We start from the raw sequence: 15993 nt of genomic DNA, 5'->3' as shown, positions 1-15993 counted from the left end.
GAGAAGGTAGTTAGAGATGCAGGCATCAAGACAAGGGGAACTATATTCTCTAAGTCAGTTCAAATTTTGGCATTTGCAGATGATATTGATATAACTGGTAGAACACAAAAATCTATGAAAGAAGCTTTTCTTAATTAGGAAAGAGCAGCAAAAAAGATGAATGTACAAATTAACCAAAATAAAACAAAGTACATGCCGGTAACCAAGAAAGACTGTGCTAGTGGACCTGCATATATTGAAATTGGTTCATATAAATTTGAGGCTGTATGTAGTTTCACTTACCTTGGATCAGAATTTAACTGTAAAAATGACATCAGTGATGAAATAAAAAAGCGTGTACTTGTGGCAAATAAATATCTCCACGGCCTTAGGAAACAGCTGGAATCCCAATTAATACCCAGGAAAACCAAAACTATGATGTATAAAGTACTTATAAGATCAGTGCTATCTTATGCCTTTGTCACTGTCAAGATCGGATGAAAGACTGTTAAGTATATTTGAGAGGAGGGTCCTGAGATATATCTTTGGCCCAGTGGAAGAAAATGGAATATGGAGGAAGAGGTATAACCATGAGCTGCACAAACTATTTAATGAACCAGACATTATTGGATTCGTAAAGGTGAAAAGGCTTGAATGGGCTGGACACATAATACATGCCGACGAGAATAGAACCATCAAGAAAATGCTTAATACCAAACCAGAAGGAAATAGGAAAGTGGGAAGACCAAGTTTGAGATGGGAAGAATGTGTGTGGCAGGACATAAGAATTTTGGGTATAAAGAACTGGAGGAATGTAGCATCGAATAGAGAAGAATGGCGAGCAATCCTGACGAAGGCCAGGGCTCACAAAGGGCTGTCGTTCCAATGATGATGATGATGATGATGATGATGATGATGATGAATTCAATAAACGGTTTGATTTCCTAGTCCAAAGAGAATCTTTCATTCTATTTGTCTTACAAATAGCAACGGGCACATATAATTAACTCTATGTCTTCTTTCTCATTTAAGTAATTACGGTTCAGTTGTGTTATTTTTCACCCCAGCTGCGAAGATTAATCGATTTTTAGGCTATTTTAGTTCAACGACAGTGTTTAGACTGCATATACTGTATAGCATCCAGTGAGATGGAAACATGATTATGAGTGTTGGATAGGTAGGGATTTCCTAGAAGGCCATCATTGTACCATATGAACATAGTATCCTGGAATTTTCCTTCATCAATTAAGTAAAAACGGCGAGGAAACTGAAAAATAAAAATAAAATGTCTAATAGCCCAGCCTGACGGTAGCAGCAAGACACACTTTTAAAATAAAAATTAAAACAGGGCCGTTACTTACTTACTTACTCACTCACTTACTCGCTTACTCACTCATTCAGTCACTTACTCACTCACTCACTCACTCATGGAGCTGATCCCTTCTTGAGGAGCCGCCAATTTTACAAGCTACTCAAGAATTTGTCATCTTTTATGGAACCCGAAGGTTCCTTACCGTGTTCACAAGAGCCCTCCACTGGTCTCTGTCCTGAGCCAGATCAATCCAGTCCACACCATCCCATCCTTTCTCTCTAAGATCCATTTTAATATTGTTCACCCACCTAAAAAACAGGGCGTTATCATAATACTTTGATAGCTCAGATGATCGATTTTCGCTATTTGGAAGCCAATAAAAAAATGTTTTTTTTTTAGTTTATGTTGTCCATTCGATAAATTTTTGTGTTGTGTCCATGTTTTCTTTAAACGACTATCGTCACTAGTGAAATAGGGTCCGTAGTTATGATATGAAGTAGATTACTTTCTTGTTTGGTGTATTTATATATACTTTTCAGATGCGTATGGAAATACTTGTCTTGAGTAACATTCATTCTGCTACGATTCTTCATATTGTCACGTAGAATGGCTGGCTGTAGATGGGGTTTGGAATTGTGACTCGGTTTATTGACCATTTATGCAGTCACGACTCGTGACTACGCTTTACATATCACTGATACACACATGCTAATGTCTTCAATGTATTACGATCTCCACTAGCCGTTTCCTAGCAACGGATTTTAACACAGGAACTGTAACGGTCCCACTGAATTACACACGTGAAGTCTTCTCTTCACAACCGGACTTTTAACTGAACACTCTTGCAGCTAACTCGCAGCCATTTCACACCAACCTCCTAGTCTTCTCTTCACCACGTGACTGTCAGCTGACTGAGCTCAGAGTCAGGGTTACTTTACGGCTGGCGGTTTACCACCAATCAGTTCTATTTGGCGTCAAGCCCCTTGAGACTCAGGGCCAAAGATTTTTTAAGTGAACCCTTGCGGTCGTAGTTCTGTCATGGTTCTGTAATCTACCATTGCTGCTGGCCCTCACCAGCGCAGTCATTCTCGGGTCCGAATCCCGCGAGGATCATGAACACATTTTACTGTCTAAGATTCGAGACTCCCCGAATCTGACCACATTTTACTGTCTCAGATTTGAGACTCCCCGAACCTTGAGGGCCAGGTCCCCTTATTTATATCTTCCAGGGACAAGGTGGACCAGTTATACCCCCAGGCGTTGTGTTCGGTTTTCATCGCCTCCTACGACTCGCAGGGCTACTGTGGAGGTGTTGGAATTGCGTTAACACGGGGTACTGACTAAGCTCATAGTCAAAGTCACATTGTGACTGACGGTCAGTCAGTCAGTCCTGATGTCGAGCCCAATCTAAAGCTTATGACCGGATAACTGACTGACTAAGCTCTAAACCTCATCTCGCTTATAACTGCTCTGCACGGACCACGTATAAAACATCTTATTTGCTGTACCATTGTTGCGTTCGTGCCTCTTGCTGTGGGAACGTTTTTACCGATCCTTTGCCCACAAACTGCTCTGATATATTTGCTAATCTCGCGGTCATTGTATAGTAACGGCTCTACACGCTCTACTATTAAAATATTTCGTAGGGTCACGTATTTACTTTTTGTTTCCGGCCCCCATTACTTCACGACATGTCCCAAGTTTTTGTTAAACAATAAAGGAAATTGTTCCCAATTCGTCACGTCTGCTTGAATCTCACGTCTCTTGACGTCATAATTTGATACATGGAAAGATATGTGGCTTGTTAACTATCTTATAATAGAATCTGAAAGTTAAATGCAATTAATACCAGAGTCCACCATTTGATACCATTATTACCCACGTCTTTCCGCCATGCAACTCATTTCTGTGTCGCCACGTAATATAATATTGCATATCAGACAAAATACTCATGTTTTGGTTGGATTTATTTGATACAGGTCGTAACTACAAATAATTGTAATACTATTGGTGATTTACACAATGTACAATCACTCCACACTAATCTCTTCAGTCTCTCTGCACCAGTCTTCACGGGTTTATAACATGGAAATTATAACAGTCTCACTGAATCACACACTCCAAGTATTACACATAAAAAAATTATAATCACACATTAAGTGTTCACTGGCCGACTTCTAGTTCTTCTTCAACTACGCACTTCCGGTGGCTATCTCCTTGCTTGCTTGTTCGCGTGCTTCTGCCGCTATTTTTCATAACTTGTAACTGCTTCACTTATATAGCTGAGGAACGGACATGGACCTATAGTAAACACATGTCACATGATCACTGTCCACTATTGTGACGTCACCGCCTACACGGAAAATACAGGTTCCTCTATTGATGCTTGTTGGACTGTGTTTACAGAGCTATTGCCTGGCAACGCGTTGTTCAATAATTATCAAGAATCAGTAAGTCAGGAATCGTTCTACAGAGAATTATTACGTTATTTCCACTTTTGAATCCCGTTATGAATAGATATTCAGAATCCCTTGTATATTGTCTCCGTTAGGAGCATCAGACATATGAATACGGCTGTAAAACCTAGCATTTTGGCCACGACCGGTTAGGTGAAGAGAAGTTTATTTCAGAATATCATTACAGTAGAACTAAAAGTAATTCCAGCACTATCTCAATTGTTCATGAGCGCTGTTCTTCTGTACTTAACATTTTAAGCCGTAAAACAAAGTTAAACAGTCTCATTAAAAGTTTCGCAGTTAGATCCTTACGTTTGCATTAATGTGTACTTTAATTTGAAGCCGCAATTACAGTTATTGTGTGAGAAAGAAGCATAAGTAATTTAAAAGTACATTTACTTAGCGCTTCATAAGAATTCTTGTTTCGCGTCGTGTTTCAAATAAGGAGAACGTCTTCCTACCGTCCTGATCGTGACGTAAGCGCATGGAAACCAGATAACTTTACAGCACTTTGAGAGAATAACTGAAAGCGATCTCATTTTTCTTAAATGATTCTTCTTTCTATAAAAAGATTACGGAACTGTGTGCATCATAGTAATGTGTGTGTCATAGTGAAGTTCGGTATTCTGGGAATGTTGTTGACCTGCTTTCCTTATTTTGTCGGGTAGCGTAAACGTACGGTGTCATGTTTGTGTGTCCACCCTGCACTAGATGGAGGTGAAAGGGCAGCTTCACGCCCCTGCCGCTTTACTCCCAAGGAACCAGTGTCCGGTACCCATTGTAGGGGAGTCTGAGTGGGTTCCAGAGCCGATCTTGATGCTGTGGAGGAGAGAAAAATCTCTTTGCCGTGCCAGAAATCTAATCTTGATTCTTTGGCCGTTAGGCTACTTGATATACCAGCTGAACTGTTCTCGCTCCCACAAATTCTGTGCGATATGAACAGAAGATAGAGAATAATCATGTCATAAGGTGGAACCTAACCTCTCCTCTTTCGTCTCGTCCAGGGATACATTGGGTTACATGTCACACATGCAAATTATGTTCTGCTGGAACTCTTCCGTGTTGAAACTTTATGTTTATGTGTGTACCGCGTGATTTTCTATCGTATAGCGTTTCTTACACTGATGGAGTCGGGATAGCTCAGTTGGTTTAGCAACGGACTGCGAGCTTGACGGCCCGGATTCGATTACCGGCAGTGTCGGATTTTTTTCTTCCCAGCATCCAGACCAATTCTGGGGCCCACCCAGTCGATACCGGCAGCTCTTTACGCGGGAGTAAAGCGGAGTGGGCGTGAAGCTGACCACTCACCTGCATCTAGTGCCGAGGTCAAGAAAGTTGGAGCTATACTTCCCCCCCCCAATATGTCTTCATGGCATAATGCTTAAGTAATTAAGAACAGGGACAACCTTACTTTTTTGCACTGAGATAATGAACGGTACGAGGGATGGCCGCCAGAGTTTAATCCATTATGTGTCATTTATACAGTTTTGTGGCTTCTTTGATTTGAGGTTTGTGGCATTGGTATTAACACTAGGAGGACGCCATCGTGACCTGCCGTAGAGTAACACTTCCGTGGCTGTCCTTCGACTTATAGGAAGTTTGTTCATACATTTCTTTCAGCATGTGCAATGTATCAGGTGTCCTGTGTTTGAGTATATGCTACATATTGACTTCCAGAACATAGCTTCCGCCACGGGTACCTGTCCGGAACCACATTAACTCAGTCATTACTTTCGCATCCTGTTTCTTCAAGATCCATGAACTGGCTCAGTCGGTATTGCGACGGGCTGCGGACTGGACTGCCAGGGTTCTATTCCTGGCACGGGCAAAACATCATTTCTATTCTCCACGGTGTCCAGACCGGCTTTGGTGCCCACCCGTTCTCGTGTCCAGTGGGTACCGGGGGCTGTTTCGCCAAGGGCCAAGTGGTAGGTGTACTATACCTCCACTCCTCCATACGTCGTTAGGCGTAGTTCCTGATTAGTCAAACACAGGGAAAACCGTTTATTTCTTTAAGACCCACATAGACTCCCTCCCATCTATGCCTATGTCTTAAAAGTAGTCTCTTTCTTTCATGTTTTCTACGAAAACGTTATATGCATGATACTTGCTCCCTTATATGCTACATGTCCTGCTCATTCCTCCTTGATTTGGCTATCGCAATAATATGTGACATGGAATACAGAACGTATGCTATATACTTGTAACCGACGTGCCGTACTGTGCTGTTTATCTGCCCGCCTAACGCCTGGTTCGTCACCGTGCAGTTCCTGCTCTCGTAGCTGCGTTACTACGTATTTCAGTGAGTCGTCGCTCGCGTGGGAACGGCAGGTTCCGTGGCAATCATGTGTGGCGGGTTGCCTTGTGCAGGCGTCTCGGTCGTGGGTCTATGGTTAGGGGAGAAGTGAGAAATGCACAAAAAATGGTATATTGTAAAGGGTTCTGAACGATAGTGTATAATACGCATAATTGTTGGGTTATTAGACTTTGTCCATTGTCCGGTATTCTACAAACTAAAGAACACGACGTTTCAGAAACTGGATGTGATTCCGTCCTCAGGCGAGGGGAGATAACGGTTGAAATTGAAAGGAGAGACCAGTCAGGAAACGCAGGCATAGAAAGTGAGGCGATATAGCGTCGTGTAGTCCGTTGAAAGTCAGCCGACGTTTCGGAAAAATATATTGGGGTCTAAGAGTAAGCAAAGCAAGGTGGGAGTGGAGAGACGATCCGCTGCAAAGATCCGCGATAGGTTCGTACCTATGAACTTTCGGTCGTATGATCGAATTTTCGGAACATTAAGGTATGTAATAACTTCGTTGGTATGCGCAAATGTTGGAAAGTGGGATGTTCGTAAGGCGTTGACATATTGCATTTCAGTTCTCATATAACTTGACTACATAATGTTCCTTTTCTACACGGATATATTATAGGGGAAAGATTTTTGAAGTTTCGTCTGTTTTATTACGATTCTGAATGTGTTATATCGAGTTCTTTGCGTATATTCTCTTCTCTCCTGTCTTCTCCTCACGTTTTCTCTTCACTCTTCTCTTCTTTCATCTCTTCTCTTCTCATGTTGTTTCTGGGAATTCTGTCACGATTATGAAGAGTTTTAAACGCGACGAATTGAACACAAATAGACAGGGAATGTACGACTATCGCGTAGTTTCGACTAGTATGTTGCATAGAATCTGCTGTTTACGTCAGTATTGGGGTCCTTTCATGAGAAGATTCGTATTAAATATTTAATTCCCTAGAAAAATTACAACTCTTGATGTATTTTCTCTATGCCCATTGTTTAGTATTAAGTTGTAGAAAACTAATTTAGTTTTTGCAGGCAATGCAGTGCAACTCTAGTCTGATGGCGTAGTCCGGAAGAGTAGTTTCATCGTAGAGTTTTTATTCCATATTTTCATGAAACTTTTAGTCGAAAAGCTCGCCATGAAGAACGAATCTCGAAGTTGTGTATAACTAATATATTCCACTTAGAATTACTGGGTTCTTGGACTTTGTCCAATGTCCGGTATTCTAGGAGCTATAAAACACAATGTTTCGGAAACTGGATGTTTCCGTCCTGAAGGTGGAGGAGACACCTACTCTGTTTGGTCCCGTATAAAGAGCTAGCCTCAGTCACTGGAGAACCCCTGTCTGAGCTGAGTCTTATGTTACGACCGATGGTCAGTCTGCCAGTCTGTCTTGGAATAAAGCACCCATCTGGGACTTCGACTAGATTTTTATTACTGTCATACAGTTGCGGGTTTGTTGATGTGGGGCGCTCTCCCTGACGACTGGACGGGTCTCTCGCTTACAATAGCTGCTGGTCCTCGTCAGCGCATTCATTTTCGGGCCGAGTCCTGTGGGACTCGCAACCATGTTTTACTGTCTCAGGTTCGATGCTTCACTTTCCGTCGACAGCTACGACTTGCAGCAACTCGTCAGATTCACTACAGCTATTTAATTACCTGATAAGGGATATAACAGGATAATGTGCAATAAAAATTGTGATAAAGCACACACATCCGTGGAACTAAGACAGAAAGAGGGGTAGAATATTATGCTACAAACCTAGCCAACATGTTATAGAAACCCATGAAGAATCTGAAACGTCATACAGATCTTCTCTGTGAGTTTCCGAAACTTCGTGTTTTCTAGCTTCTAGAATACCGGACGATGGCCAAAGTCCGAAACTCCAGTAATTCTGAGTGTTATAGACCATTTTCAGAACCCTTTAAAATATACTAGTATATTCCAAAAGAAAATTTTCCATAGTGTTATTACATTCACGATTTTGTTAGCCTGGCAAATCAATCGACTTATGTAATTCGAAGCCACATTCAGAATGCATACAGTGAACTGCAGCTGCTGTTTACACGAATCAACTCCGCTTTACAATTCCCCCCCCCCGCAACTTATTTTATAGCAGTTGTGCAATCTTTCACGTAGTTCCTTGCATAAGGCTTTATGATCGAGCTTCGCATGATTGTTATCCTATGTACAGTTCTGCCTTTACTAGAAAGCCATGGCATACGAAAATGTTCCTGATAACACACTCAATATACGTAAAGATTTGTACATTGGATCATATGCACTACCACTGAATAATAATTTCAGCTTATGGTAGTCTTCTGTTGACGAATATGGGCATGAACTGTACATGTAGGCCTTTGCGTGGCAATAGGGAATATGGATTCATACCAGATATGGACAGTGTGTAAGGACTTAATTTTTCATTACGGCGGTGCTATTAATCCTTCTAAATGTATTACACTGTGATGGTATGTTTCTCTTGCAACGCTACTGTTTTGTATATTTATGAGTAATTCCCCAGTTATATATATTGTAACGTGTATAGCTAGGCCCAAAGTTGGCACTAACTTCGCCGACAAGCGGCGGTCGCTCGGTCAGTATTATTCGCTTTCCCACTAAAGCCACGGAGTTTGTGTTTGTATAGCTAGGCAACGGCGCGATAAACACTTCGCTTAAGGTCACGAAACAGTAGGACGAATGTTTATAGCTCGTTGCTAGGCAGCAGTCAGCGAGCCAATGGAGTGGTGAGATAGTTATAACGTGGGCCGCGCCATAGCTGAATCGGTTAGTCGTTGGCTTCCCACCGCGGCGGCCCGGGTTTGATCCCGGATCTGGTCAGGTGGGATTTGTGGTGGACAAAGTGGCGCTGGGGCAGGTTTTCTCCGACTACTTCGGATTCCACTGCCAATCTTCATTCCACAAATTGCTTCACAGTCACCCTCACCTATCATCTGGGGCTGGTACAATAGGCCAGAAGTGGCCGCAGTACAAGGGACTTAGTCCCACACCACTAGCAATATAAAATAGTTATAACGTGACTTATTTTCTGTGTGGTCTGTGCTACGCAACGATAGAAGTGTGTCTTCTGTACATGATCCGTGCCGAGGGGATATGAGAGAATGCGGGAAATGGAATTGACTTCACTTGAGTTCACATGTTCCAAGGGAAATGCAATGTGGCCAGAAGAAGAATTAGAAGACTTAGCGTATGACGTCAATATGCTGTAGTTACAGTAATCTCAAGAGTGCAACACCTGATTGTAGTTTCGACTAGTGACGATCCAATAAACCGATTCGCCAATCGAAACCCTCGTCTTAGTCGCTGAAACACGTGACAGTGTCTGTGTGTGTGTGTATGTGTATATATATATATATAATATGTAAGTTCAGAGTGGGACAGTTAAGACATTATAGTCATTGACTACGTACTGGATAAAAAGGATTCGATTCCCGGCATTGGCAATGATTTTTATATATCCTTACGACACCGAGAAATGCTCTGAGTCATGCCCAACCTCTTGTCCATTGGGTAGCCGACGCTTTACCCCTGGTAATAAATCAGCTGGAGCGTGGAGCTCAAGGTCTTCTCCCTCATAGGCTTTCATAGTATGGTGCATTATCAAGAGTAGACACAGTTTACAGTCACGTGTGTTTTTGGAGGTGTCTGTCCCCATTTTTTAATATTGTTTTATGATTTCATATTATACAGGACGTTTCTAGGCCACAAACACCGACAGTAATCTATAATCACCCTGTATATGAATCGTACGCAAATAAATGCACGGAGTGATTAGAATTGAGATGGCTAACAAGGGTTTCCAGTATTGGGTTTTTGTTTCAGTGCTTTTAAGTTTTAATTGCTAATACTGGGCGGAAATACCCGGTTTATTATTTATACTTTATATTTTCGTTTGATGTTCCATAGGAGTACACGTAAACGATAATTGGTTCGACATACGAACTCAGTCATTGCGATGTGATGGTTAGCTTCGTATTCGGTACGTCTAAATCTCGGTACCAAAACCTGCTGACCATATTGGAGATGTTTTCCTTATTTCCCTGCCTCTACAACTGAATATTGAGTATCTTGAAATAGACCACGGTCATTTCATAATTCACAGTCATTCTGTAATCCTGTATAGTATATTCAGCTGGTATAACGTCGTTAAATTATTCAAGTGTCTGTATGTGAATATATGCTCATTCACCCTCACGCGATGATCGGATAATGACCGCTTTCCAGACTACACCGCTTACTGTTTTGTTACTGTTCTCGTAATTTTATATTAATTTTTATTCATTGGTTATTTGACGACGCTTTCAGTAGATAGCGTCGAATTTATGAATAGTGATTTGGAAAGAAGGGATCATTGCCTGATCAAACTACTATTCCGAATAAATTTTATTTGTTTCATTCTGGTCCGTCACACTAACAATTACAAATATAAATCACTCCGTCCAATGTGACCTGTAAGTTTATTACTACTACATATAAGTGTACGTACTTACGTCTAAACAACTTATGTGAAGGTGGTTTCCTATTTGTAGTGATGTTTGCCCTCTGAAGATGGTCCGCAGAGACCGAAACATGTAAAGGTGTTAAGTTTTTCATGTAGTAATAAACTTACAGGTCACATTGGACGGAGTGATTTATATTTGTTACTATTCCGAAATTTGCCTTGTGGGTCTGGGGAAGACGGCGAAAAAGTCAGGATTGTCGAGATTCGAACCGAGCACCTACAGAATACGAATCGAGAATGTTACGGGTACTCCAGCTCACTCGATGTTTTCAGTATACGCTTGAATTCTTGACTGTTTGCTTGCGGGACGCACAGAATTGACTGTTATATATTCATCGTGGTTTCCGTGTAGAATGAAAATATGCAGCGGAATTTTGAGTGACCCGTGGGTCCCGTGGCCACGTATTTAAAAAATGAGAAATGTGTATGAGGATTTCTTTTGCGTGTTTGGATGCAAATGTTGGCAGCATAAATTGGGTGAACTAGTAACGAAGTTCTTTTGTATGGACATGAGAAATATAAGAATACATTACGAGCATATAAGAGCATTAACTTTTTGGTGTCTGAAGTGCATCTAAGTAACACGTTTATCTAATAATTCGGTTTCTTTCTCGCAGAAGACACAGGGCATCTCAATTACAAAATGAATCAGATAATGCTCTTGACGCAAATAATCGCTGTTTATTCTGAGACTCAGTCGGAACACGTAAATACTCTATATGGAAGTGTACATGAAATAGCCGCCATGCTTTAAAGGATCAGGTGTGCGTGGATGTTGCACGAATATTACTTACAAGCACTTCATTCTCGGATTTGCGTACAAACAATTTAAGAATTGGCGATCGGTTTCATGGCATATACAGTAGAACCTGATAATATGATCACGTGTATATATAACCGTCAGTCTAAAATGACCAAAATTCCCGTGAACTCGAAGACAGTGATAGACATCCATATGAGTATTACGTGTCCGGGATTCCGTGACTAATAAGAACGGGTTCTGGATTGGATGATTGGGTTTATTAACACTTATACATTCACACAGATCGGAACTGCGGGTAATAATAGCGCTATCTCTGTTCTACACACTGTCAAGCTCGCCGTTGCACACACACTAGGATTCTCCGTCTTCACTAGCCGTACTCCGCTGTACTCCGACTACTACTACTACTACTACTACTACTACTACTACTACTACTACTACTAATAATAATAATAATAATAAAATTAAATTCTTTATTATTTATGTGCTGAACCAACAGCCGCCAGGCCAATTACAGACACAGCACAGTGTAGATAAAAGTTGTTACATACTGGACAAACACAACATAAAGCTCAAAGAGTAATTAAAGATAAACTTTGAAGGAAAACGCATTACTGCATATAGGGAAACAAACAAACAAAATAATAGCAATAATAATAATCATAATTCAATTCAATTCGTGTTTATTTAAGTGCAAACTTAACAGCACAGAGGCCAATAACAAAGTTGGCACGAGTACATAGAAATACAGATATAACTGAAAGACAAAATACAAATAAGACAGTCTATATAAACGACATTAAATTAATAATAATTCGAAGAAAAATTAAAGTTAGCATTAACAGGTGAGAAAATAAAAGAAGTACATTTCGAATGGTTATTCCCTTACGTGGTGAGAAAGGACAATACACATACATACACACATGGAAGTTAATAATAACAATCCAATTAATTTTTATTTATTCGTGTGGCAGCTCAACATCCTAATTCAATTCAATTCAATTCGTGTTTATTTACGTACAACTTAACAGCACAGAGGCAAATTAAAAAGTTAGCATGTGTACACAGAATTACATAAACATAATTAAAAAATAAATGCAAAATTTGAGAGTCTGCATAATGACAATAGATTAATAATAATGCCAAGAAAAATTAAAGTTAACGTTAACAGGAGAGAACAATAAAATAAGACCACATACACACAAGTAATATTAAGAGTATCATTAACAAATATTATTAACAATTTTAGGTTCAGTGTCACTTACAGAAACTGTTCCAGTTGCAAATACATGGTTATTAAAAAAGAATGAACCGATTTCATGACGCATTGTTTCAGTTCTCAAGAATCGTCATGGAATGAGTCAAGTGACCATTTGCAAGAGGGGTTATTAGAGGGACAAACACCAAACAATGAGAAGTCCCTAAGATTGCTGGGAGGAACACGAAGGCTAACATTTTCCAAAAGAGAAGCGCAGGATTCAAGACCACGAAAGACGTGAACAAGAAAAAGTGCATCAAGGTGATGTCTCCGTTTATGTGANCCAGTCCTTTGGCGCGCTCGCTGCTGCCTATTAACGGACCCAAAAAGAACACCACTCCTATTATGTGTTCGTCTGAACGTGTTTATCGAGTCGTTGCCTAGCAGCGGAGTTTTCCGGTTCCATAGTTTAATGCTTTCAGCAAATCCGTCACGGCATGTTACATATACTGACCATCCATCTGTTGTGTAATGTGACCCCCTTTGACGCACTTACCTGATGTATTAGGTTGTGTAAGTGTATCTCCGGAGATAGGGGCTAGCTCTATTTATTGGACCCAACTAGTAGGTTTTACCTGAAGACAGGGACAGAATCCAGTCTCCGAAACGCTGTGTTTTAAATAAGAAACAGGACATTTTTTTAATAGACAAGACGATGGATAATGTCCAAAAACATAATACTTGTAAAATACAGATGTTGTCATTTTTAGACTCTCGCGATGAAAGCAGAGTTGCAGAATCTCTCAGAATTAGCAGGTCTTGTGAGAACAATATAAAGGAGCGGCAAGTAGAGTACTTCATGCGAATCGAACACGAAATCGATAAGGTGTACAGAAACGCAACAAAAAATCAACAACGATAATATCATTATAGCTCTTCTGAATTAGTTCCACAAAGCGAGACCGTTAAATGCTTGTATTTCTGGTCTTGTGATTAAGGAAACAAGTCTCCGATTTGTCAAAAATTTCAAGTTTCAAGATTTTCAAACATCAAGTGTCAGGCTATGAAAAAAAGGCCATTTTTTAATGCTGATGAATGTATGGACTCCTTTTGCTAGACATATAGCAGTGAAATGAGACAATTACAGAAGTGGCAGAAACTCTAAGGAGAGGTTAATAGTTTTATTAAGAGCAAGTGTTACTGGTGAGAAACTACCGTCGTTTGTGCTTATTAGAGCAAATCAACAAAGGCGTTTGGAAAGTTTCACTTTAAATAGTCTGCAAGTTGTCTGGACAGTGAGTAAATCCTCGTGGATGACCTTTGAGTTGTTCGTTGAATGGATGAATTTCGTTAACAAAACGGAAAATATTTGCTGATGGTGGATACCTGTCCGGCTCGCAAAAAAGTTGAGAATTTCGTCAAGGTGACAGTAAAATTTCTTACGCCCAACGCCGCTTCGGTTCTGCTGCAGCTTGATCAGGGCATTGTAAAAAAGGAAAATTAGGCACTATACAGGAAGTTTCTGTTAACTTGTTACTTACTCACTTAATCCATTTCCCTTATACCTTACGGCGTCGAGGTTTTTTTTTTATCATTTTACAGACGGTAGGACTTCTTGGACGAGTGATCAGCTCGTCGCAAGGCCTCTACGTCCATGCCTTGTGGGATTCGAACCCACTATCCCGGCTTCAGTATATGCCTTAGACCGCTCGGATACCGTGACCGGCATATTAACTTATTCTGTAGCCAGTTACATTAATTTCGAACCCATAACAGAATTCTTGAAGTCACTAGATTTGCTGGGTGATTTTCTTTGGCCATCCGACGCATGGGATGAAGTTAATGCCTAGTCAGTCACAAAAATGCTTTGCCAAAGCAGGTTTTATGGTCAGTTGTTTGAGGTCAGTTGTGGTCAGATCAATAAGTGAACACGGCTGAAGATTGATGCATAATCACAAAGCTGCAGGCTCACTTCAGGCGAAGCTATTGAGATGGACAATGATACTCCGATATTCAGTACCGTCGAAGAAGTGGGCGGGATAGCCAGCCTATTAAAAAAATCTGAGTGAAAGAAACACACAGCAAGACAAAGACAGTGACGGAGATCAAGGGCAGAAAGAAAGCTTTCGTGGTCCCATACAGGGTGCAGTAAACAGTGTCCAAGTTTATTTTATACTTAAGAGTGTTTTGCGGAGAAAAAGAACAGGAATGTTGAAATGTACCAGAGGTGCCGAAAGCTGTTTGAACATACACATGATCAGAAGAGCTGTTCAAAAAATATTAGATTCTAAAGGGTTCTGCCGATGATGTATAAAACACAGAATTACTGGGTTTTTTGGACTTTTTTCCCATCGTCTGGTATTTTAGAAAATAAAAAACACGACGTTTCGGAAAATAGGTCTGTTTCCGAAACGTCGTGTTTTCTATTTCCTAGAATACCGGACGATAGAAAAAGTAAAAAAAACAGTAAATATTAGATTCGTTTCTGAAAAATATCCTTGCGTGAGAGAACGGTGTTAAAGAATGTAAAGTAGCTGATATCGTACCGTAATCGTTTGTCAAATGTAGTAAACGCTCGCTAATCCGGTTATACATCGTAGTTACTCCGGATGTCGTGTGATCCGGGTCGAAATACGAAAAATGTAAAAATACTGTTTACAGTTATGTACATACTTTAAAAGACACATGACATTTAAGGCAGGCAGATGGGTCACTTGTCTGTTCAGAAAAGAAACTTGACAGTTTCTTGAAACGTGCCTTATTACTTTCAAAAACAAATACAACTTCTGAGTTCTCTGACGATGAATAAATGTATTCTCTTTTTAATTTTTTGAATAAAGCCTCTACAATGATATCTTTTTATTTTCAGTAACACCACTTATATGATTAAATTTTCCATTTTTTGCCTTTTAGGGTTACCTTTTACTTCACTAAATCAGATAACCTGTTCCCCTCCCCGAATTAACCCGGATTAGCGAGGGTTTACCGTAATACGTGTTCCTTGATGTTGAAAAATATTGTTTTATAATTAGATAAATACTGTATTATATTCATTCTAATTATTTACCTGCGTAATTCACTTACTAAGCATCTAGAATTTCAAGAAGTCATTTTTACGTAAATTATTTACAAATTCTGAGAGTTAGTTTCTGTATAGTGACCAATAACTTCAGTCACAAGAATGGTCCCTGTGCACGGGTCCGACTCTGTGTAATTTCATACCAGATGTAGCCAACTTTATCTGTATGAAAATAGAGGCTTGTAGTATCAAGACGTCTGTATACTCTCCCATATTCAATAACTTTTGAACCCATTGACGGATTTTTATAAAACTTTGCTATGATCACGATTATATAAGTCATCCGAACTTTGTGTTTCTTCATTCTGCTGTCCATAATATCAAAATGGTGGCCGTTTAGAAGATCTAAGACGGAAGTGACACTATGTACATTTCCAAAATTT

General features: G+C 40.2%; 1 long non-coding RNA gene across 1 annotated transcript in view; it reads left to right on the top strand.

The window, feature by feature from the left end:
• Positions 1-12791, top strand: part of LOC117282802 — a 173932-nt gene extending 161141 nt beyond the window's left edge. The window contains exon 4 of the long non-coding RNA XR_004513683.1: positions 12670-12791. This is a non-coding gene — a long non-coding RNA (uncharacterized LOC117282802). The remainder of the gene's footprint in view (positions 1-12669) is intronic.
• The last annotated feature ends 3202 nt before the right edge of the window (positions 12792-15993 follow it).

This window comes from Cryptotermes secundus, unplaced genomic scaffold (genome assembly GCF_002891405.2).
Source record: "Cryptotermes secundus unplaced genomic scaffold, Csec_1.0 scaffold248, whole genome shotgun sequence".
Classification (NCBI taxonomy): Eukaryota; Metazoa; Arthropoda; class Insecta; order Blattodea; family Kalotermitidae; genus Cryptotermes; species Cryptotermes secundus.
Note: the sequence above shows the minus strand (reverse complement) of the source record. Positions and strands in the feature narration are given on the sequence as shown.